Source organism: Corvus moneduloides, chromosome 25 (assembly GCF_009650955.1).
Source record: "Corvus moneduloides isolate bCorMon1 chromosome 25, bCorMon1.pri, whole genome shotgun sequence".
Classification (NCBI taxonomy): domain Eukaryota; kingdom Metazoa; phylum Chordata; class Aves; order Passeriformes; family Corvidae; genus Corvus; species Corvus moneduloides.
In genome coordinates, this window is record NC_045500.1 from 1,547,323 (window position 1) to 1,571,074 (window position 23,752).

General features: G+C 53.2%; 1 protein-coding gene across 2 annotated transcripts in view; it reads left to right on the forward strand.

Annotated features, from left to right (window-relative positions):
* Nucleotides 1-13,285: 13,285 nt before the first annotated feature.
* The window catches only part of CDON (cell adhesion associated, oncogene regulated), a 53,501-nt gene continuing 43,034 nt past the window's right edge, over nucleotides 13,286-23,752 (forward strand). Inside the window, exon 1 of one of the 2 annotated variants that reach the window (XM_032133701.1) lies at nucleotides 13,286-13,368. The gene's annotated coding sequence lies outside the window, so the exon portion shown is untranslated. Of the gene's footprint in view, nucleotides 13,369-14,175; nucleotides 14,346-23,752 lie in introns of those variants that run through there. The other variant, XM_032133700.1, reaches the window with a different exon arrangement.

Consider the following 23,752-nt stretch of genomic DNA (forward strand, 5'->3'; position numbering starts at 1 on the left):
CTCATTTTCCAACCTCTCTAATTGCTTTTCGGAAGGACTAACGAGCCCGAGAGCTGCCAGGGGTTGTTAGCGCTGGAGCGAGAGAGGAGAGCCAGGGATTAACCCCATCCCCCCAAAAAAAGAGCATCCCCCCAAAAAAACCTACCCCAGGGTGCAAACCCTGAGATATCTCCACAATTTCTCCCTAAAGCTGCATCAGTGTTTAATTATAGGGCAAAAAAAATGCACTTTTTACTTGTTTACTCCTTCTTAATTTTTCTACTTTTTTTTTTTTCCCTGGCTTTTTTGTTTCCCGGGTGGGAATCCCCCTCGGGTGAAGCAATTAGCGGCGATTTTTTAATTGCATATTTATATTGCAGCTGGGGAGCGGGACCCCGGCAGCGGGCGAGGGGAAGGCAGGAAGATGCCGCGCTCCGACCTTGTTTGCTTTTCAGCCGGGATTAAGCGCTTTTAATTGTCCCAGAGATCACAGATTGCGGCCAGGGGGGATAATTAGGCTGAATACAGCGTTTTCTGGTTCATTCCCCCCAGGAATTTATATTTCTAAGGGCATAAAAAAGAAAATCTTTGGGAATGCCTCGGGAATGGAGGGGCATGAGGCTGGACACAACTCGTTGCACGAGTGGGTCTCGCTGTCGAGACAAATGAATTTTTCACCCGTTCCCTGCCATAAATGGGATATTTTGGGGGGTCACGGGCACATCCTCTCCTCTCTAGGATGCTTCAGGGGAGGTTGGGCACCGCTTGTGCTCTGCCGCTCCATTCCCATGGGAATTATTTTCAGCCCTAATTTTTAGGGTTCTTTTGGGTTTTTTGAACTGTAGAGAGGGGATTATTTTCCGCTTTCGGGGTCTGTGGGGGAAACTCCGGGGGGGATAAAAGGTTTGTGTTCTGATGCGGCCGGGTGAGGAGGGGCTGCGCCGAGCGGGGCCCTGAAAGCGCCCTTTGTGCGGCCCCGCCGGGGACCCGGCGCGCTCGGAGGCACCGGAGCGTGGCAAATCCTAAAACCAACAGCACGGCCGGGGCGGGCGGCCGGGGCTTCTGCCCCCCTCCCATCCCAAATTCACGGCGCTCCAGCGGGCACAGGGGGTTCTGTGAGCCCTCGGCCTCCTCGCAGCATCCCGGGAGAGGAGTTTGGGATGTGGTGCTGGATGCAGGATGGAGGATTCGGGGTGCAGGGGTGGGATGTAGGATTTAGGACACAGATGGAGGATCTAGATGGGGATGGAGGGTTTAGGATGTAGATGTTGGTTGTGGGACAGAGAATTTGGGATGCAAACGTGGGACATAGGATTTGGGGTGTAGACACAGGGTGGAGGATTTAGGATGTAGATGCAGGATGTGAAACAGGGAACTTAGGATGCAGAAATGGGACTTGGGATTAAGGCTTTTAGGATGAAGATTCAGGATGCAGATGGAGTCGTAGGATTTAGGACACAAGTGCATGTTGCGGGATGCAGATACGGAACACAAGATTTAGGATGTAGATGTGGGACATAGGATTTGGGACATAGGCCCAGGATCTGGGACAGAGAACTTGGGAGGCAGATGTGGGACATAGGATGTAGATGCAGGATGGAGGGTTTAGGATGCAGATATGGAACACAGGATTTAGGATATAGATGCAGGATGGGGGATGGATGATTTAGATGAGGACACAGGATTTAGTATGTCAGTGCAGGATGCAGGACAGAGAACGTGGGATGCAAATGTGGGACGTAGGATTTGGGATGTAGATGTAGGATTTAGGATGCAGGACTTAGAAAGGAGGTGTGGAATATAGGATTTAGGATGGTGGATACAGAATGCAGGATGGAGAACTTAGAATGCAGATGTGGGACATAGGACTGGGGATGTAAATGCAGGATAGAGGATTTAGGATGCAGGTGGGGGACGTAGGATGTTGGTGCAGGACACGGAATGGAGAAGCCAGGACACAGATCTAGGATGGAGTATTTGGAATGTAAATGGGAACATGGGATTTAGGATATAAACACGGGATGAAGGATTTAGGATGGAGGTGTAAGGCATAAGATTTAGGATGAGGGGATTGAGGATTTAGGATGTAGATGTGGAACACAGGATGGAGGATTCAGGATGCAGATGTGAGACACAGGATTTGGGATGCAGACACAGGGTGCCAGATGTAAGGCACAGAAGAGGGACTGTGGGAGCATTAGGATGTGAGATGCAGGATTCAGGATGTAGACACAGGATTTAGGAAAAAAAATAGGAATTTAGGAATCAGGTAGAGAATTTAGGATACAGACACAGGCTCCCAGATGAAGGATGGAGGATTTAGGAGGCAGATGCAGGTTTCCAGGCACAGAATGTGTGACACGGATGCAGGACAGAGGAGAGGGGCTGCAGATGTGGGGTGCAGGACCCAGGACATGGGATGAAAGGGCAGGCGCAGAATATGGGATGCAGATACAGAATGTGGGGTACAGAAGCAGAATTTAGGATGCAGAGGCAGGATATAGGACAGGCGATGGGGGAAATGGAATATGAGACACAGATGAAGAACGTGCAGGCCATGGGTTGCAGAAGAGGGATTTGTGGTGCAGAGGAGGGATGCAGGACACAGGAGATGGGATGTGGATGCAGGACACGGAATGCAGAAGTGGGATTTAGGGTGCAGCTATGGGATGGAGGTGCAGGACAGGGGATGCTTCAGCACCAGAGCACCACAGCGCAGCCCCAGCTCTGTGCAGGGATTTTACAGCACCCCTGGAGATGGGGAGTGCGTGCAAGGAGCCGGGAAACGCAGACTTCCAAGGAAAAAATGACTGCTGTCCAATCCCATACAGACATTCTGCAGCTCGTCCCCCATCTGGGAGGCAGATCCCGGCCCTTTGGCCACATCTGCCCGCCAGATGTGCCGGGGAGGGGAACAGAGCCCCTGTGGATGGGAAACCTCCCCACTCCCCTCTGTGCAGGCCAGGTTGGGAATGCCGCTCTCCCATATCACACCTGCTCCGCAGAAACGCCTGGATGGGACCAGGGAGCAGCGGGAAGGAAGGGTGGCATGGGACCGATCCAGCCTCACAAAGGATTTTCGTTGCAATTCAGATTTTGTTCTGTGGCTGGGGGAGGTGGCAATGAGACACAGCAGCTATAGAGGGCACAGCCCAGTATGGCCCAGTATGGCCCAGTAAGGACCCTGGGCTGAACTTACCCAGGGCCCTGGGTGGGGTGGGGATCCCTGGTGAGGCCAACTGGACTCTCAGGGGTTATTGATGCCCTCGGGATCCTGGCAGCGGGATGGGGATGTGGATGTGGGAGATGGGATGGAGATGAGGGATGGAGATGTGGGATGCAGGAGGTGGGATGATGTGGAATGCAAAGGCAGAGTTTGGGGTGCAGGTGCAGAACAAGGGATGGTGCAGGGTGCAGGTGGGGGAGGGCAGGATGCAGGTGCAGATGGAGGATGTGGGATGAAGGCTGCACATGCAGGATATGGTGCAGATGCAGGATTTGGGATGCAGATGTGGGATGCAGGATGCAGAAGCAGGATTTGGGATGTAGATGTGGGATGCAAGAATCAGGATGCAGAAGGAGGATTTGGGATGTAGATGTGGGATGCAGGACGCAAGAAGCGGGATTTGGGATGTAGATGGGGGATGCAGGACGCAAGAAGCAGGATGAACAGGGAAGGATGAGGAATGAGAGGTTCAGGTGCAGGGCACGGAATGCAGGGCACAGGGTACAGATCCAGAACTTGGGATGCAGATGTGGGATGCCTGGCGCAGGATCTGGAATGAAGGGTGCAGATGAAGGATTTGGGATGCAGGAGACAGCCAGGGGATGGATGTGGGATGCAAAAGTTGGAGGGTGCAGCTCTGGGATAGAAGAAGTGGAATGCAGCACCCAGGCTGCAGGAGTGGGATGCAGGGTGTAGGTGCTGGATTCAGGACAGAGATGTGGGATACCACTGAAGCTCCAGGATGGGGATGCACCACTTCAAGCAGGGAAGAATGGTGGAAGCATTTCCCATCTGATTTTTAGGGACAAATGAGAAAATTTCCCAATAACATCAGCTTTTTGGGGACTGGGAATCCAATAGGATTCCAAAAGCATTTTTATTTACTGAACTGCCCCCATCAGCTCAGTGTCTCCAGGACAGAAATATCCATTTAGAGAAAAAAACCCTAAAGCTGGAGCAATTCCATCTGAAGACACTAAAATCCAGCATTTCCCTCCTCTCTCCTTAGCATTTCCCACTGTGGAGGTGCCTGAGGGGCTGGATTTGTTGGATTTTTAACTCAGGAGATGTTTTAGCTCTTGCAAAAGCATCGCAGCAGCCTCGGGAATGCCGCCACATTAATAAAAGCAAAAATGCAGAGGAGTCTGTTAAGGAAACTCCTGCAAAAATCCCTTCCAGAAACATCGTGGGCATCATTAGCTCTTGGTCTGGGCTTTTTCCCCGTTTTATTTCATTGGGAAAATGAGTTTTGGAGGTCATCACATGCCCAGAGGACGGTGCAAGGTGGGTTTTTGCAGCAGGTTTGGCCCCTGCATCCTCCTGTCAGTGTCAGGGAGGGGTTTTGTGGGGAAAAACCTAGAAATTATGGCTTAAAATTGGAATCTGCAGGTTAAAAAACCTACAACAATCACCCTGAACTGGAGGATCGGCACCGTGGATGCAGCCTGGTAGTGGTGCCAGGGACACGAGTGAGGCCCCAGCAGTGCCTCTTGCCTGGCAGGCAGGAGAGGGAGAAAAATGCTTTAAAAAGGTAAAAAAAAAAGCTCCAGAGCAGGAGGCTGAGGTCATTTTCTTGGCGAGGAAGTCGGCTCCTTCCAAATGCCTCCGGGTCGGGTTTAATATCAGCAGAAACATTCTTGGGCAGGGTGGGGAGAAAGCGCTGCTCTCACCATCGAGAGCAGAACCCTCAAACCCCCAAATGCCCTAAAAAACCTCCCAAACACCCTAAAACCTCAAAAAATCAGCTCCCCAACCCCCAGACTCCTCCTTTGGAACCTCTGGGCGTGGAGTAAATGAGCATTGGGGTGGGAGAGGTGTGAAAACAGCTCATGAAGCAGGGGAAAATCCCCCCTGGGAGCAGAGAACTGAATCTTTAAAGCGGCTTTTGAGCATCATTTGGCCACTGCTGGGATTTTTGGGACGTGGAGGGGAGGCAAGTGAGGGGGTCAGGCAGGGAAAATACCATTTTTCCCATCGTCCTGGAGAGTTTTATCATCACTTCAATCCCTCCTTGATTTAGCATCATCTCGCCGGGCTCAGCACCCAGCAACAACCCCCTGGGGCAAAGGGACCTGCGTGCAAGGAATATCCTGCTGGAAAACACATCAAAAAGGAGGAGGAAAATTAAATAGAATTCATCTGCTGTGCTCTGCTCGTGGGGCTGGCTGAGCAGCTCAGGGGCCTGCCAGCGCCTTGCGCGAGCCCTCGGCCGCCCTGCAGAGCTGTTGTGGCTTTTCCAGGGATTTTACACATTAGGAGGGGGTGGTTTGACCGTGTTTGTTTTGTTAAACCTCACCAAAACCCAAACCAGAGCTCGGAGGGAGGAGGAGGCGGGAGATGCAGGGAAAGGTTATTAAAAAATAGGGGGAAAACAAAAAAACAGGAGCTGAAGTGAGAAAATGAGTTTGGGATTGCAGCAGTGCAGGGGTGTGGCAGGGGTGAGACAGTGGCAGCGGTGTGGCAGTGGCAGGGGTGTGACAGTGGCAGGGGTGAGACAGTGGCAGGGGTGTGGCAGTGGCAGGGGTGAGGCAGTGGCAGGGGTGAGACAGTGGCAGGGGTGAGACAGTGGCAGGGGTGTGACAGTGGCAGGGGTGAGACAGTGGCAGGGGTGTGGCAGTGGCAGGGGTGTGGCAGTGGCAGGGGTGTGGCAGTGGCAGGGATGTGACAGTGGCAGGGGTGAGGCAGTGGCAGGGGTGTGACAGTGGCAGGGGTGAGACAGTGGCAGGGGTGTGGCAGTGGCAGGGGTGAGGCAGTGGCAGGGGTGTGGCAGTGGCAGGGATGTGGCAGTGGCAGGGGTGAGACAGTGGCAGGGGTGAGACAGTGGCAGGGGTGAGACAGTGGCAGGGGTGTGGCAGTGGCAGGGGTGAGGCAGTGGCAGGGGTGAGGCAGTGGCAGGGATGTGGCAGTGGCAGGGATGTGGCAGTGGCAGGGATGTGGCAGTGGCAGGGATGTGACAGTGGCAGGGATGTGGCAGTGGCAGGGGTGTGGCAGTGGCAGGGGTGTGGCAGTGGCAGGGGTGAGGCAGTGGCAGGGGTGTGGCAGTGGCAGGGGTGAGACAGTGGCAGGGGTGTGGCAGTGGCAGGGATGTGGCAGTGGCAGGGATGTGACAGTGGCAGGGGTGAGACAGTGGCAGGGGTGTGACAGTGGCAGGGGTGTGGCAGTGGCAGGGGTGAGACAGTGGCAGGGGTGTGGCAGTGGCAGGGGTGTGGCAGTGGCAGGGGTGTGGCAGTGGCAGGGATGTGGCAGTGGCAGGGATGTGACAGTGGCAGGGGTGAGACAGTGGCAGGGGTGTGACAGTGGCAGGGGTGAGACAGTGGCAGGGGTGTGGCAGTGGCAGGGGTGTGGCAGTGGCAGGGATGTGGCAGTGGCAGGGATGTGGCAGTGGCAGGGGTGTGGCAGTGGCAGGGGTGAGGCAGTGGCAGGGATGTGGCAGTGGCAGGGGTGTGGCAGTGGCAGGGGTGTGGCAGTGGCAGGGGTGAGACAGTGGCAGGGGTGTGGCAGTGGCAGGGATGTGGCAGTGGCAGGGATGTGGCAGTGGCAGGGGTGTGGCAGTGGCAGGGATGTGACAGTGGCAGGGGTGAGACAGTGGCAGGGATGTGGCAGTGGCAGGGGTGTGGCAGTGGCAGGGATGCTGTGGGAAGCAGGGATGTGGCACCTTGCTAGGGATGTGCATGCCCCCAAAATCAAGGTGGAAAAAGATTTCCCAGAAGAACTGGCAGGACAAGGATCATCAGGAGGGCTCTGATCCCACTGTGAGGGAGGCTGTGAGGCGATGCTCTGGCGTGGAAGGGGATTTTCCTCTGTGCTTGCACATTCCTCCCGTCAGCAATATTTACAAGATGGCACCAGGAGAAATCCCAGGTCGGCTGGAGCAGCTCCCACTGGGTATCGCCCCGGAGCTGCTGCCCCACAGCCCCTCGCTCCTTCACCTTGGGGCTTTCTCCCCGATCCCTTGGGTTTGTGCTAGCTGCACCCCACAGCCGCAATCCCTCCTCTGCTGAAGTCCTGCTGATGACATTCCAGAGCAGCCCCTCCCAAAATTTTCCCCATCCCAGCACCCAGAGCTTCCCCTTTAGCCTTTCATAGGACAGGGCTGCTGCAAGGCTGCTCTGGGGTGCAGGGTTTGGGATGGACTCCATGGGGCTGCTCCATCTCCAGGCAGTGCTGGGAAGACTCAGCAGCGATGTCCTCTCCTGGAAAAAGGCCCTGGGAAGTGTTGCAGAGTGCAGAGATGTTTGTGGGATGTGGGGATGCAGCACTCAGGGATGCAGCACTCAGGGATGCTGGCAATGCCCAGGGATGTTTATGGGATGCAGGGATGCAGCACTCAGGGATGCTTATGGGATGCAGCACACAGGGATGCTGGCAATTCCCAGGGATGTTTATGGGATGCAGGGATGCAGCACTCAGGGATACTGACAGCACTCGGGAATGTTTAGGGTAAGTGAGATGTCCTCAGCACACAGGGATATTTGTGGCACACAGGGATACTTGCAGCACGCGGGGATGCACGAAGCCACTTTACAGGAACCAGCAACACCTGCAGCAGCTTTTCAGGCCTTCTGTGCCTCAGTTTCCCCTTCCTGAGAGCCAGGCCCATCGGTTTCTCCAGGCTCAGCCTCACGGGACGCTGCGGCGGGGGAAACCTGGCCGTGCTGTGGCTGCCTGGCTGTCGGCTCCGCGCTTGGCCGGCAGCCAGGGCAGCGCTGGGGGCCCGCTGCTCGCCAGATGCGATAAGGAAAGGTTTGGCCGAGGCTGGAAAAAGAGAGAAAAAGAAGAGTAGAGGGGAAAAAAAAAAAGGGAAAATAAAAAAGCAAAAGCAAAGCAAATTCCTTGGCAAATCAAAGCAAAATGCTTGCACATGGCCTTGCATGCAGCCATCCCTCTTGATAAGGGGCTCTGGGGAGGAGGAGGAGGAGAAGGAGGCAAGCTGACACTGGGAAATGACAGCAATCCTGCTTCCTTGCAAAAAACCTGGGAGATTTCCCACTGCTGGGCAACGAGGAGCCCAGGCCCGGTGTGCCTCAGTTTCCCCACTGCATGCATGCACTGAGGTGTGGCAGAGGGGTTAAAACCGCCTTGGAGGGGTTAAACGGGGCGATTTTCTGCCGGGTTTTATCCAAAACATATGTTTTCGCCACTATTCGAGTTATCTGGGATATTTCCTGCGTGTTTGCTCCTATGGCAACCAGCCCAGCATGAAAGACCTTTTTACTGGGCCCGGGGATAAGGAGCAGCCATATGGTGTCAATTTTGAAGGCGCTCCATCCCCTCCGCCCGTCTCCGGTTCTCCCTCCACCACGGTTTTGGCCCCTCCAGAGGTGTCCACCACGAGCCGGGTCCAGCTGGGGTCGGGAACGGGCCCTGTCAGCAAGGTGAGGTTGTGGGTTGGGTTTGGGGAGCTCAGGTAAGGTGGGGATTGGCTGCAGGAGGGCCCTGAGGTCCTGTGGATCCTTCAGGAGACAGGGATGGAGACAAGGTACCCACAGCACTGATCTGGGATCCAGCAGGAAGATAAGGATGGAGACAAGGTACCCACAGCATTGATCTGGGATCCAGCAGGAAGATAAGGATGGAGACAAGGTACCCACAGCACTGATCTGGGATCCAGCAGGAAGATAAGGATGGAGACAAGGTACCCACAGCACTGATCTGGGATCCAGCAGGAAGATAAGGATGGAGATAAGGTACCCACAGCACTGATCTGGGATCCAGCAGGAAGATAAGGATGGAGACAAGGTACCCACAGCATTGATCTGGGATCCAGCAGGAAGATAAGGATGGAGACAAGGTACCCACAGCACTGGTCTGGGATCCAGCAGGAAGATAAGGATGGAGATAAGGTACCCACAGCACTGATCTGGGATCCAGCAGGAAGATAAGGATGGAGATAAGGTACCCACAGCACTGATCTGGGATCCAGCAGGAAGATAAGGATGGAGATAAGGTACCCACAACGCTGATCTGGGATCCAGCAGGAAGATAAGGATGCAGATAAGGTACCCACAGCACTGATCTGGGATCCAGCAGGAAGATAAGGATGCAGATAAGGTACCAGCAACACCAAGGTCCATCCAGAGAGAAGGTTGAGGAGGAGCTGCCTGAATTGTGGGCCCAAGGTCCATCCAGGAGACCGGGTTGGAGACAGCCTCCAGCAAGGCTCATTCCAGCTTGGCCTGGGGCAGGCAGGTGCTGGGGAGGCCACGGAACCTCTTATCACCCTCAGAACCCTCTACAGGGGTGCAGAGAGGTCTGTCCCACCCAGCAGTCTGGGTTCTTCTCAGAGATAACCCCAATGCCCTGGGAAATCCAACAATCACTGCACAGGGAGGTTCTTTGCTCCTTCCTAAAGACTGAGGCAAATTTTGAACCAGGTGCCAAAGCGGCTCCACGGAGTTAAATGACCAAAATACAGGAAAATGAGGCAAAACCACCCTCTAGTCTGCTGAAAAAAAAAAAAAAAAAGATTAAAAAAGTATTTCCTAATAATTCTAATTTTCTTTTGTTGCCACTGGGTGTTTGCTGCAGGGGAGATGATAAAGCTGGGCAGGACCAGGCACGGCGTGGGACAGGGGATTTTGGGAATGATTCACTCCCAAAGCCTCCTGCAGAGGTATTTCTGATGGGAAAAAAAAAAAAAAAAAAAAAAAAAAGCCAAAACAGATGAGCTGGGGCTTTTTGTAAGAAAAAAAAGAGATTTTACAGAAGTGACCTTTCCCACCAACCTCACCAATTTTCTTTTTAATAAGGAAAAAGAAGCCTTTCGGCTAAAAAAACCTTTGCTGTGAAAACGTGTGTTTGGGTCAAAAAGCCACTTTCCACTGGGGGTAAAACAAACCAGCAAAACCCCCCTGTCCAATACACGGGTCGGCAACGCTCACGGGGAGTTAGGGCTTCTTTAGAGGCAACATCTCTCCTCCTCTTCCTCCTCTTTTCTACTTCTCCTCCTCTTCCTTTCCTTCTCTTCTCTTCTCTTCTCTTCATTTTCCATTCCTCCTCATCCTTTAGTCCTCCTCCTCTTCCTCCTTTTCCTCCTCTTTTTCCCCTCCTCCTCCTCTTTCCCTCTCCTGTTGTCTCATCTTGTCCCCTCTATCCTCATCATTTTCATCTTGTCTCTTCTCATCTATTTGTCTTCATCTTCTCTTCCCAGGTGATGTTTCCACATGTGCTCCACCCCAACACCCCTCCAGCCTTTGTGCCCTGTTCCTGATCCGCTCCCCTGGAGTGGAAATCCTTGAGATTCCCCACTCACACATTGCCTGCCATGCTGCACAGCACATTCAGTAGCTGATGCCACCCAATGCCACCTGAACTGCCAAGGGTGCGGGGCACCAGGCTGGCACCTGCTGTCCCCTTCCCAAAAAGGGCCCACAAACCTTCCCTCGATGGAGGTCATTGGATGCTGAAGGGCATTGGGGTGTTGGGCTGGCCCCGTGGAGAGAAATGGGGACTGGGACAAGGGACATGGGACTGGGACAAGCACCTGCTGGGGTCTGGGCTGGGGTGATGGGACCAGGACAAATTGACGGGGACTGGGATGTATGACGGGGACAGGGACAGATGATGGGGACAGGGATGGGATGATAGGACCTGGACAAGGCTCTTGCTGGGGGCAGGAGGATGGGGACGGGAAGGAGGTGCCTGCCAGGGACGGGATGATGAGAACCTGGACAAGGAACCTGCTGAGGAAGTGGAGATGGGATCTGGGATGAGGTTCAGGGACAGAAGCAAGGGGACCACGACAAGGAACCCGGTGGAGCCCAGCACGGCGTGACAGCGACCAGACCACGGCGATGGGAAGCATCTCCCAGCCTCAGCCCCTCCACCCTGGCCCCGAGTTCTGCACCCAAACCCGCAGCAGTGGAGGCGAGTACAGGCGTCCCCACCTCGCTCGCCCCAAAACCGCTGCGGCGGAGCCGATCGGCTCCCGCGGGGACGGGAGCGCCGAGGGCCGGAGCGCGGGGAGCTGCCGGCTCAATGCCGGGGCCTCACTCCCACGAGCGGATGAAAGGCTCCCTGTCCAAACGGCATTAGACGCGCTGCGAAGGCTCATTCCCGATCGGTCACGCTCCGAGGCGCAGCTGCAAAACCTCCTCCGGGAGCCCGGGATGCTCCGGGGGCTTTGTTCGGAGCAGCCCCGCTTCCCGGGGAACCGTGACAAGACGATGGGATTACGGGGCAGGAGAAATAAAATAAAATAAAACCCAACCTCGCTGGGACCGCGCTGGCTGGGCAGAAAAACAAAGGGGACCCTCAAGTTCCCTCGTGCTCCTGCCAGGAACGATGGCCCCACCTGGGGGGGTGGGTGGGGAGAAGGGGCACAGAGAGGGCTGGAGGGTCCCCAAGAAGGGAGAGTGACTTTTTGGGGGTGCCCTCCCCATTTCTGCTCCCAAATCCTGAGCAAGCAAGGAAAAGGAGGAAAAACTTGCAAGGAAGCAAACCTTATGAGGAGGGGAAACCTTGCATGAAGGAAAACCTTGTGAGGAAGGAAACTTCACAAGGAGGAAAACTTGCGAGGAGGTAAAGCCTTGAAAGGAAGGAAACCTCCAAGGGAGAAAACCTTGCAAGGAGGAAAACTCTACATGGAGGATAAACTTTGGTTGGGGGAAAATACCGCAAAGAAGGAAAATCTTGCAAGGAAATAAAACCTTGCAATGAGGAAAGCCTTAGGCAAGGAATGAGATCTTGCAAGGAAGAAAATACTTGAAGGTGGAAATCATTTCAAGGAAGGAAAAACTTTCGATGTAGGAAAAACCTCGTAGGGAGGAAAATTTTACAAGAAGGAAAACCTTTGACAAGGAAGGAAATCTTGGAAGAAGGAAAACCTTGAAGGAGAAAAACCTTCCAAGGAAGGAAACCTCACAGGTTTGGGTGAAGCGAGCAGGTTGAAGGCAGCGGTTCTGCACCATCCTTCTGGGAGCAGCCCGATCCTTCCTGGCACAGGGCCCGGCACGGTTTGGCTGAAGTTAATTGGGTTAGTGAGCGGCTAAAGGGCGTAGCTTGTCCGGGCGCCTGCTCCCTAATGAGCATCTCATTTGAATCTATGCAAAATAGCAGGGAGCATGGAGACATGCTAATTAAAGCGATTGCTGTTCGCTAATTAAGCAGCAATTCTCCTGCCCAAGAGGGTATTCTCATGCAAATGCGCTCAAGGAGGGGAAAACATTGCCCCAAAAATTGTACAGGGAGAAATCGCAATTTGGCACCACCCCTGGTTTGCAAAATACCTTCATTATGATCCCCATTTTGAGTATTTTTATCCCAAAAAACCAGACTTGGCCATCCCTTCTTGTGCTGAGAACAATCCTGAAGTCCTCATCTTTTCCAGTGGCTGCCACAAATCAAGTCATTTAACTCCTCAGCCGTGTCAACCCCGATTTTGTTTTATTTTGGGGTGTTTTCTTCAGATTATGGGATTTTTAATCTTCTGAGGATTTTTCTACCCTTCATTTTGTTTCTTTTTTTTTCCCTTTCACACTTGTGGAAATAATGACGTCCTACAGGAAACCTCCTGAGGGATAAAATTAGGGCTGGTAAACACAGGGTAGTGCAGCATTTTGGTCTCACAGGTTTGTCTGAAAACCAAGAAATTTTATTTCAAGTCTAGTTTTTTGGGAGGGGGTTAAAGCTTATTTTTCCATTTTTAAACACAGCAACTGTGTTTCTTTTCAGTCTGCTCCACGTGGTGCTGAAGCCTTTCCAGATGAAACTTTCCTCGGGATAAATCCCTTTCCAGCTACCACGTGTGAATGCGACCAAAATGTAGTAAATTCCCCCCCCAAAAGGCACATTGGGCATATTTTGGGTGTATTTGGGTTATTTTGAAAGGGGTCAATTGTTTGGGCACAGGATGAGCCCTTGATAAAGCCCCTTTTTGCTATTTTTAGCCTGAGTAGGGGCTTCTTAGCAGCGTCATCTGAGGAAAGATGATGCACGGAACATATGTGGCGTGTGGGGGCATTTCCCAGCCCTCTGGAAAAAGCGAGAGCCACTCCCTCACTTCAGCGACACTCTGAACATACAACTGCTTGCAGGAGAGTCGGAGTGGGAACCGTGGGCTCTCCGCCGTGGAAATGAGCGGGCCGGGCACGGGATGACCCCTGCACTAGCAGAGCGGGAGGCTCCCGGGAGGCTCCCCAGGTGGCCCGCGGTGCGGGGCTCAGGTGCGCTCGGATGGGTGCACAGCTGACCAGGGTGCCCGGCTGTGTGGGTGACTGTCGCACAGGTGTGGTAGGTGGCAAGGTCGTGTGTGTGCAGGAGCGCACGGGTGCGCAGGTGTGCGGCTCTGCGGGCGCCGGCCCATGGCTGCGCGGCTCCACAAGCGCCTGGTGCCGTGGGAGCACAGGGGAGTGGGTGCGCGGCTGCCCGGTGCCCGGTCACACGTGGGCACCCCGGCTGGTGGGGTGCCCGGTCCCTGCGTCCCCAGTCCCGTGGGTGCGCGGGTGCACCTGCTGCTCGGGTGCGCGGGTGCCGGCGGTTCGGGGGTGTGGTCCCGCGGGTCCCGGCTCACACGGATGCCCGGTCCCGGCGGTTCGGGGGTGCGGTCCCGCGGGTCCCGGCTCACACGGATGCCCGGTCCCGGCGGTTCGGGGGTGTGGTCCCGCGGGTCCCGGCTCACACGGATGCCCGGTCCCGGCGGTTCGGGGCCGCGGTCCCACGGGTCCCGGCGGTTCGGGGGTGCGGTCCCGTGGGTCCCGGCGGTTCGGGAGCGCGGTCTCTCGGCAGCGCAATGATCCCGCGGCGCCCCGCGCGCACGTGCATCCCCTCCACCCCTCCCCTTCCCCTTAAAGGGCCCGCAGCTCCCTGCTCGCCGCACCCTCGGGCCGCGCTCACCGCCGCCCGCTCCCTCCCCTCCTCGGGCGGTGGGTCCGCCCGCGGGGCACCCGTTCTTCCCCCCCCAGGCCGCCGTTGGTTCGCTCCGCGGGGCGGGGCGGGGCTGCGGCACCTCCCCCGACACGGGGCGCCGGTGGGAGCGGGGCGGGGAGCGGAGCGCCGGGGGGAGATAAGCGGCGCCGAGCGGCCGGGCGGCGCTGGATGGAGGCTCCCGCCCGCCGGGACGCCCGCCCCAGCCTGGAATGTCCTGGCGAGCCGCCGCCGAGCGGCACCAGGACCGGGACCAGGGAGGGGGCGCGGCGGAGAGGTAACGCGCGCGCTTCCCGCCGCCGGCGCGCGCTGAGGGGGGCGCGGGCGGGCGCGCGCCGGGAGGGGCGAGCGCGGCTCCTCCGTGAGGGGCGAGCGCGGCCCGGGGCGGCCGCAGGTGGCGGCTCCTGTCACCCCCGGGGCTCGCCCCCGCCGTCGGGCTCCGCGCCCTGTGCCCTCGGTGCGCGGGGCTGAGCCGGTGCACAGCGCTCCGGGGAGCGGGATGAGCCCTCCCGAGCTGCCCGGCGCTGATTTATGGTCTAATTTCGCAGGGAACGCTCCTCCGCTCCTCTCTATTTGTCATTTAAACGCTGCTCTGCTTGAAGGAGGTGCCATAGGGGATAGGTTTGGGGTCGCGTCCAGCCTCTTAACCGCCTTAAAATGGTTAATCTGAATGTTTTTAACCTGTAAGGTCACTTTTCTCTGCAATTAGAGCGGTGGAAAGTCAGTCCCTAAGGCAGGAGGTGGTGTGTGATGCCTGAGGACTCTGGCTGTAAAGCATCCTGACATCTTATCTCTGTTATTATTGTTTTTATTGCATTAAGCTGCCTACCTTCTTAAAGCCACGCGATTCTTGAATTTTAAATTACTTTCCCTTGCTTTGTCTGTCTCTTTGCCAAAAACAAATATAAATTATACAGTTCCTGACTTCTAATGGAAGAACTTTCCAGTCGTCTATCCCATGCTCCCAATACTGATGTTTTTTAAACCAAGAGGGACGTGTTTTTCAGCTGTGACACAGTGTCGGGCAGAAAACAGGCAATGTTTATTTTGCTCCTGCCTCGTAACTGTGTAAAGGCTTGGTGAAAGGGTAAATGTGATGGCTTTATGTAGCTGTTTCTTTTTAATTATTATTTTACTGCTTTTCCCCAACTGCTTTGCTGCCTCTGGGAAGGAGTAGTTGCGCTGAGCCTGCGGCTGTAAAGCTGTCAGCTCTGAAGGGCTGTTTACTCAGTGAGTTGTATCTTTCACACATGCACCAGAAATACAATTTACCAACCCAAACACCAGCCACGGTCACCGAGGTTGCCGGGAGCGTGGAAGCTTTGGTTCTCCGGGGTTTTATCCTTTGTGGCCCAGCGTTTTCCTAGAACAAAGCAGGTAATTCTGGGGTGCTGGCGCTCCCAGCTGAGCTGTGTGGAGCCCCTTTGCTTTTTTCCTCGTCTCCCATGACTTGGGTGTTTTGACAGTTGCAATTTATGGGATGTACAGCCTGCCCGTAGCTGCTTTAAGAAGAAAAAATGCTTTTGTGGTAGCGGTTGCTGAGGGCGATGGCCAGCTCCTTCTATATTCCAAAAATTCGCAGTGGATGTTTCCCGGCACAATTTCTTAACGCTTTTCTGTTGAACTCGATATTATTTGCCTTAATTAGAGCCAGAATGCTTTTTTTCCACCAAATTAAAATAGGTGTTGAGAGTGAGTCAAACACATTGAAACCAAACCCTGCTTTTCCAAAGCAGCTGCAAGCCTGTCTTGTGGGGAGGACTTGGTAATGCAGTGATTAAAAAGAAATAAATATTTTTCACCTGTATTCCCCTTTCCATAAGAAGAGGGAAGCCTCTGACTGGCTTGGTCTGCATCCCAGAAAATCCACAGGCTTGTGGGGAGACCCATGAGTGTTGCTCAAAGCTATTGGAAGCTGGCTCAGATAGAAGGTGGGATCCACTGAGTCACCTACCATGTTAAAAGGTATTTTTTTTCCCTCCTCAAGGGGTAGGAAGTGAGATGGGAACTGCTGTGGTGTGGAGGGATTAGTAACTCACCTGAGGATGAGCGCTGTGGCTTTGTTGCCTGGATTAATGTGATTTACACCTTTAAGCTGCTCCGGGTGCTCGTAAACAGCAGTGCCCGTGTGTGCAAGGTGAAGTGTGGGCGGGCAAGCTCGGCTACACCACGGGAAGTAGCTTGAGGGGTTGTTTTTTGCCATCCTTCATGCAGTCTTGGTGATTTTTAATCCGTTTTCTCTGGTGGGACAGCAGCTCTGCTGCCTTTGCCACCAAACCCCCGGGATGGTGGCACTGGGGTTTTGGCCAGCCCCCCTGTGTGCCCCCTCTGCTGGATCACTGGGCTGCTCTGGGGCTAATGTTTTTGGGTTTTACCCCAAAACTGAGGAGGGAGGGGAAAAAAAAGCCGTGCAAGGAAAGGTCTGACCGTGCTGGGCAAATCCCACCAGTGCTTTCATTATCTCAAGGTGTGTTGTAAGCCCATAAACGAGGCTCCTGCTTACTTTGGCTTGCTGGTGTGCCAGAGGAATAAGGCAGCTGTGCTCCGACTTCAGGTGATGTCACTTGAGGATTTTAACTGTCAGAGCTTAAAAATACCCTGGCTTGTTTAAAGACTGCTTCTGCAGATGTGGAATTGGGGAAGCAAAGCAATGGATTGTGAGTGCACAGCCACACCAGGGTTCAGCATCTCATAAATCCCTCTCTGCCTGTCCCACAGCAGAGCTGCTCTGCCCAATGAGGCCTCGGGCGTACCATGAGCAGGGCATTAATTGGTGGGTGCTCAAGATAAGGCACTACCATGAAGTGCAAGACCAACAAAGTCTCAGTGCCAGAAACTAACTGGGAAGCGTGTGATGGTTAAATCATTTTGGGAATAAAGCTGTTTCCTGATGCGGTGGTACAGTCAGCAGCACCTTCTCCCGTGTGGTTGTTGGTGTGACTGGGTGTGTACAGGACCAACTGCTGTGATTTCAGGTTGTTTGCTGGGCTGGGTGTGAGGAGCTGTGGGTCAGGGGCTGATCTCTGAGCGTTTGTATGTGCACACAGAATGAGCTGTATTGAAAAGGTTCCCTGCAGGTCATGTGAGCTGTTTCCTAGTTCTGTGTGTAAAAAGGCATTGAACTTCACCTGGATTTCCCATATCACCCACCAAACCTGCTCTTCACACCTTCTCCGAGAGCTCCTTTACCTCCTCTTTCTGGCAGGCCTTTTAACCTGTGGTGGAAAACCTCCTGCTCTGCATCTTCCTTGTTCCCATGTCCACAGTTGTGACTCTTGAGGGGTTTCATTGCAGTCCTGTGGTCTTGGCACACAGTCCTATGCAAAACAACATGGAAATGTGGTGAACCTGTTGGTGAGCTTCCATGAGGCTTTGAAACCTGTGGTTTAGTACCAGAAGCCCTGAGACTGAGTGGGTCTTCACCCACAAACCTGCTGGGGTTGGGTATATCGGGTAATGTTTTCTACGGAATCACTTTAATGGGAAAGCTGCTGGACGTCTTTTGTTAGGCAACATCTTATTTGTAGAAATTGATACTGTAAACTTGTCCTTTGTGTGTAGAGTCAGGTTTTTGTCTCCTGCTTTGCTTATGAGCTGCTGACTAGTGAGTGGCTCCCTTGAGCTGAGTCCTGCCCCTTCTTCCTCACTGCAGTGGTTTGCTGTCAGTTCTCTGGTTTTCGGTGTTTCAGTGGGCTGGGGAGCTTCAGAACCAGTTGCTATCTGCAGCTGGGGTGAGACTGAGCTAAAAACCTTGTTTCAAGTGGAAGTGGTCAGATTTCCTCCTTAAATGGGAATTTACAGCTTGCCTTGCAATCCTGACTCTTAAAGCCAGTACATGGGCACCAAACTGTGTTCTCTGTCCACTGTTTTTGCTATTTTGACCTATTTTGTTAGCAGGTGGGCCTTTCCTACTTACTTTCTGCTCTCCTGGAGGCCGCCTTGAGCAAACCCTGCTATTGTGTGTCCCCTTATCCTGCATCATTTGCTCTGGGATGGTGTTTGTCTTTGGCAAAGTCAGCAAAAACCTCTTTGCTGTATTACTTTGGCTGGTGGGAGGTCTCCAACTACGCTGGCCCCAGAATTTCTAGACTAGATAGTTTCCTCTGTGCGTGTGTATATATGTTCACTTTTTTCAGTTGCGTGTTCTTCCAGTAATTTCCTTGGTAGATGGCTCAGTACAACTTCCAGGGCTGAGCGTGTCAGAGTTTTCCACTTACATTCCCCAGCTCCCTTCTCCCTTTCTGGTGGGGATGATGATTCTCCAGTGACAGTGATCACTTCAGGGGAAATGCTTGTTCAGCCTGGTGGGGGATTGAGCCTTTTACATCCAGACCACCTGCCATTTCCATTAAGCCCCTACTCGTTCTTTTTGTGTGAGAAATATCTGCTGTCTTTCAGCAGGAGGGAAAACAATCATGTAAGGTGGGTTGTTTTCCCGTTTTCCATACCTCTGAGATGTCTTGGAGCTCTTCTAGCCAGGTGGGACTCTATTTTTTTTTTTTTTTTCTTTTTTCTTTTTCCCCCCTTTTTCCCCCCTCCCCAGCTCCTTGGGCGCAGTTTCACGTTACAGCTCCATCCGAGGACTCGCTGCTGCAGGAGGTGGCAGGTACATTCCTGCCTCTTTCCCGCTGCGGGAATCCAGCAGTGGAGCAGCCGCAGGGGAGTGACTCCAGCTAACCCTTCAGAAAAAAATGTACCCAAGCCCCAAACTTTCCTGGATCTCGCTCCGCAGTTAGAGTTGCTAAATCTTCCACTTGGATGTCTGGGAAGGCCCTGGGGGGCTGGAGGGGGCTGGTGGGGGGATGGCCCCTTTTGGCAGCAGTGGCTTCTAAATTGGCTTTGCTGTCTCCTGATCCTGTGCGCTCGCTCTGCTGCTGAGCCGGGGTGGGTGCCTTGCAGAGAGGGAGGGGTTCTGGCCAGCCCCCTCCATCTCCTGCCTCTGGAAATGCCCAGTTGAACCAGTCCAGCTCACAGAAACAGCACAGGTAAGGGATAAAATCATTCCCTGAAGCCCGGAGTGAGCAAGACTAGCTTAGCTGGGATATTGCCATCAGCTTGGCAGCAGGGGGGAGCTGGGGAAGGAGGAGACCATCCCCAGCTCCATGTGGCTGAGCTGAGAGGTGAGACCACACCCTCGGCCTCACCTGTCTCTCTGATCACGCCTTTGATTTATACCCTGGGTTCTGCTGTTTAGCTTTCCCCACAGACTCCAACCATTGAATCTGATAATGAACCAAGTGGTTGAGTCTTATTTGTTTAATTCAAAGAGAAGTTTAATGTTTCCTACCTTGCAGTGTGCAGAGACTTTGCCTCGCAGCCCGTGGTTTTCCTTGCAGTGAACCTATAAAATGCCAAGACAAGGACTAAAAGGCTTGAGGCCGTCATTGAAACAGTCTTGGCAAAAAGGCTGGGCACCACAGTTTTACATTTTTGGAGGGGTTTGAGAGTGTTTTGTCTCTGCAAACGTGTTTGAGGGTTGCAATGCGTGTGAAGTATTCCCTGTCAGCTCACCTTCTGTGTGCTGGTGAGCCCCTGGTATCGTGGGCTGCCAGCTCCAGCCAGAGGGGAGCTTCTCAGCCCACCTTAATCTTAGGTGAAGAGCAGACAGATCCTGAATGTCTCTGTAATTGCTCCCTGGCATCTGCTGAAGCACTGAAGTACAGACATGCTGGAGATGTCCAACCTCCTGGAATTGCTGTTGTATTTTCTGTAGGCACCTTGTGCCCAAGTGCAGCCTGCTCTAGCTGGAGATGCTCCTGCCAGGGGATGGCATTAGGGGGTTTTGTTTCCAAAGAAACCTTTTATCTGGGTAAAAGGCCTCACTCTAAAGAATCTTGCAAGAAATTAATCTTTTTTCCATGCAAGTTTGGAAGGTAAGGACCCAGGTGACTGTTCTTCTCCTGGGGAGCAACAACAATGGAAGGGGACAGTTCATGTGGTCCCTTCTGAAACAAACAGTGATTGTTTGGAGCTGAAATTCCCTGCTTGCTTCCAGATCAATCCACTTGAAGTTACTGTAGTCAGGTGGTATGTTTTCAGTTTTTAATTTCTTCTTTCTTTTTTTTCTTCTTCTTGCTTGTTGTTAGTTGAGAGCTGATAGATCGGCCCAAATAAGGCCATGAGAAAGGCTGGCCATTTCCAGGAGGATCCACAGACAGTCAGTGCATGACTTGTTGCCTTTATCTCTGAGATCAGGAGATTCCTTTGCAGTGATGGATTAATCCACCCTTGAGTGAATAATATAACTGAGAACAAGTAGGAGCCAGCGCTCCAAGCAGATGATTTGTTCAGTACGTGTGTGCCTCCCCTCCCCTCCCCCTCTGAAAAGTGTCTTTCTTCACTGTTTCATTCAGCCTGTTGAAACCTCACAGCAACCTGTGTCTGCGCCAGCCCCCGGCCCAGCGGAGGGCAAGGATGGGGCTGTGCCAAAGGCCTCTGCTCCCAGGTGCAGGAGAAGATAAACCACAGCCCCACTGAGTGTAGGATGGAGAGAAGGTGCCTGTGGGCTGCTGGGGCTGTGATGTCACCTGTCTGCTCTGGCCATGACATCACCTGTCTGTGCATTCTCCTCACCGCAGGTGAGAGTGTTGATGCTGGCACCTGCCCGGGGTGAGCTTGCCCAGCTCCGGTCCCTCAGCAGCAGTGACTGTACCCCAACACGAGGCAGCGGGCTCTGTGTCCAGGAGAAGTTGTGCAAAGGAGCTGGAATATTGGGGTTGGCGGAGTGAACTCACTGGGCACGAGGGGATGGCAGCGGGTGGCTTTGAACAGAAATTTGGTATTTGGGAAGATGGTTCTTCTGTTGTGCCAGGGCACATCTGCGGCTGGTAACTCATCAGCAGAGCCACGGCTTCTGGAGCTACTCGGGGGTATCCTGGAGCTGGACACTGAAGGCCTCCAGTGACACATGGGCAGTCCTTGTTAGCACACCTCCTGCAGCATACAAGGCTGGCAGGGAGTTGTGCAGCTACAGCAATGGAATTCACGTAGTGAGATCTGTTATCATCCCAATGGATATCCTGGAATAACTCTTTGGCAGCTCATAAGCTGGGTCTTGTTGCTTTAACATCTTGGAATCCATCATAGTCTGCTCCTGTTGATAGGCTCAAGGAGGGTGTGAGATGCCTGGGGCATCCTCCTCCTGCTCAGCGACCTCCCCAGGCAGTCAGTGTCTTACTGAGAAAAGCTGCAATAGCTCAAGGTCAGGTTGGTGGAAGTCCCCAGCTTTGGCTTTCCTTGTGCCATGAGTGCCAGTAGCCTTGCCTTGATCCCATGGTCTTGGGGTGTAGGATTGGAAGCACTGGTGGCAGCTTTCAGCTGCGTTTCAGAGAGTTTCTGTGCTGTGTGGGGTGAAGATAACACACTTAAAATGTCATTCTCCCTTTGGAGAACGGGCTTTGCTGCTGTTGGCTGTACATAATTTCTGGGAGCTGAGGAGTTTTGCTGTGTAATGTTCCAACTCCATGTAGATTAAATATATTGTGGAGTCAAAATAAACAATAGCATGTGGTTTTCCTTTGTTCACCCCCCCTTCCCCACAATGAGAGTTCACAAAAGTTCTTGAATTAGGGCTCTGCGTGCCATACGCTTGAGCGTAGGCTCAGATTTTCATAAAGCTTCCTGAGGGCTGTTACTGCTGGGGAGCGTTTTCACCTTTGGGATAGCCTTGGAAAGCTCTTTGTTTCTCAGAAGCTTGTTCCGAAGGTGTGTTTTAGTGTAGCACTCAGATACTTGTTGCCTTAAATGCTTTGCAGTGACAGTGTATCACAGCTTGATGGAGATTTGAGACTTCTCTAATAAGATGCAAGAGAAGGAGGAAAACCCCGAGGGTTTTTTGGAACAGAAGATGTTTTCTGTTCCTGCCACTAATCTCTGCTGCAGAATGAAATAGGAATGTATACTTTAAATCTCTGTCAGGGTGTAGAAGGAAGCTGGCAACGGATGTAATCAAAAATGTTATTATCAAAACTCTCTAAGTATGTTGAAATTTCAAACTTAATGATATCATTTTAAATTCAGCTATTCAGACTGAGGCATGGTTTTGGGGTGCAGATTGCACTTCCAAATTGTGCATTGGGATGGACCAGAGAGGAATTTGGAGCAGACTGTAGATGGGTACTGCAGTGGTGTGGCTGGAGTCTTCAGCCCTGTGATCTCCAGTGACTGGGGTGGCAGCATTAAATTGAGGTGTGGTTTTCTAGATTACGGACTTGGTGGCTGAGCACTTAAAAAAAGGTCCAGTTTCCAAGTTAGCATTTTTCCTAATCACTGTGTTTGTTGTGGCTTGTACGTAACCAGCACACATAGAAAGTGTACATGTTTGGAGTTTGTCTAGAACAGCTCTGGGCACAGAGAACACAAGGAACCAACACCAGGTCTGATGTGCAGCAGCAAAGACTCTACCCAGTGTGAGAGGAGACAGAAAGCTTCCCGCCTTATACTTGGAGTAAGGGAACTGCAAGTAACCTTCACCCTTCTGACCCTTCGTCCTCGAGTGGAGAGGCTGCAGGTTGAGGATGTAGAAGAAGCTCAAGTCCTTCTCTGAGCCAAAGGTGTGAAGCTGTTTATTTTCACTGGGGCAATGTATATATTGCAGGGGGCAGATGCTCGCCTGCTTAACCCAAGCACTCGCTGCTTATCTGGGCTCTGGCAAGCGTACAAGTGTTGTCCCTTCTAATCCCCCAACATTAAACAGTCCAGGCACCTTTCCCTGGCTGAGCCTGGGACTGCTTTAAAAACACACACACACAGAGGCCAACAAAAAAGAAACGTTTGCTTGCTTTGCCAAGTTTAAATGAAGACTAATGCTGTAGTGCTGCTTAATCTTGTTTTTCTTGCTATCTGATGGATGCTAACGTGGGATGGAGTCAATCCTGGCAGCCGGTTATCTTTGCAGGGCCCCCATGTTGCTGAGCTCGGCATTAAAGTCTCGTGGGGGAGTTGATGTGCTATGAAGAGTCTGGAACTTTCTTGCTATGTGGCGAAGCTGTGGCATCCATCTTCCTTTGGGAAGGTGTCTCCAGGAATTGCCAGTCTGCTGTTGGACGTCTGAACAGAAATCCCGTTGGGCAAAGCAGGATGTGTCTGTGCAAGTGAGAACAGGGCACAGTCAGGTGAACCTGGCGGAAATTTCTCCCTGGTCTCAGTGATGAAACTTAACTCCTTTCCTATCAGTTGCTCGTGTTTGAACTGGTTCTGCTGGGAACAGCTGCCATGGCCCTGATTTGCAGGAGGGGGTTTGGGCTCTGGCTCACGACCCAGCACTGTGACGGTGCTGCCCTGAGCGTCCCCAGTCCTGGGCAGGGGTCCCTGCTGCTGGCAGGGCTGATCTTGGCTGCAGTGAGTGAAGCAGGAGGGCTGGAGGAGCCAAACCCTCAGGCTAGAGCTTCATGATGACTGCTGCCTCCCTCGCTTGGATCAACGCTCTCCTTCGGCTCTGCTGGCGTGAGGAAGGAGGCGGGAAGCTTTGCCCGGCGCTCTGTTGCGCAACACCACTGAGCAAAGCCAACCCAAAGCCTCCCTCTCTTTCCCCCATGTTCCACTACCCCTCTCCTTGCCTGGGAGCCAGGTTGGTTTGTTGTAGCAAACTTGGCCTGACCAAGACAATTTTTTCATTTACTTTTCTGCCTAGCCGCTGCTTTTATCTGGGCCTGAGGCAAAGGGGCTCGTTTTGCTAAGCAATAT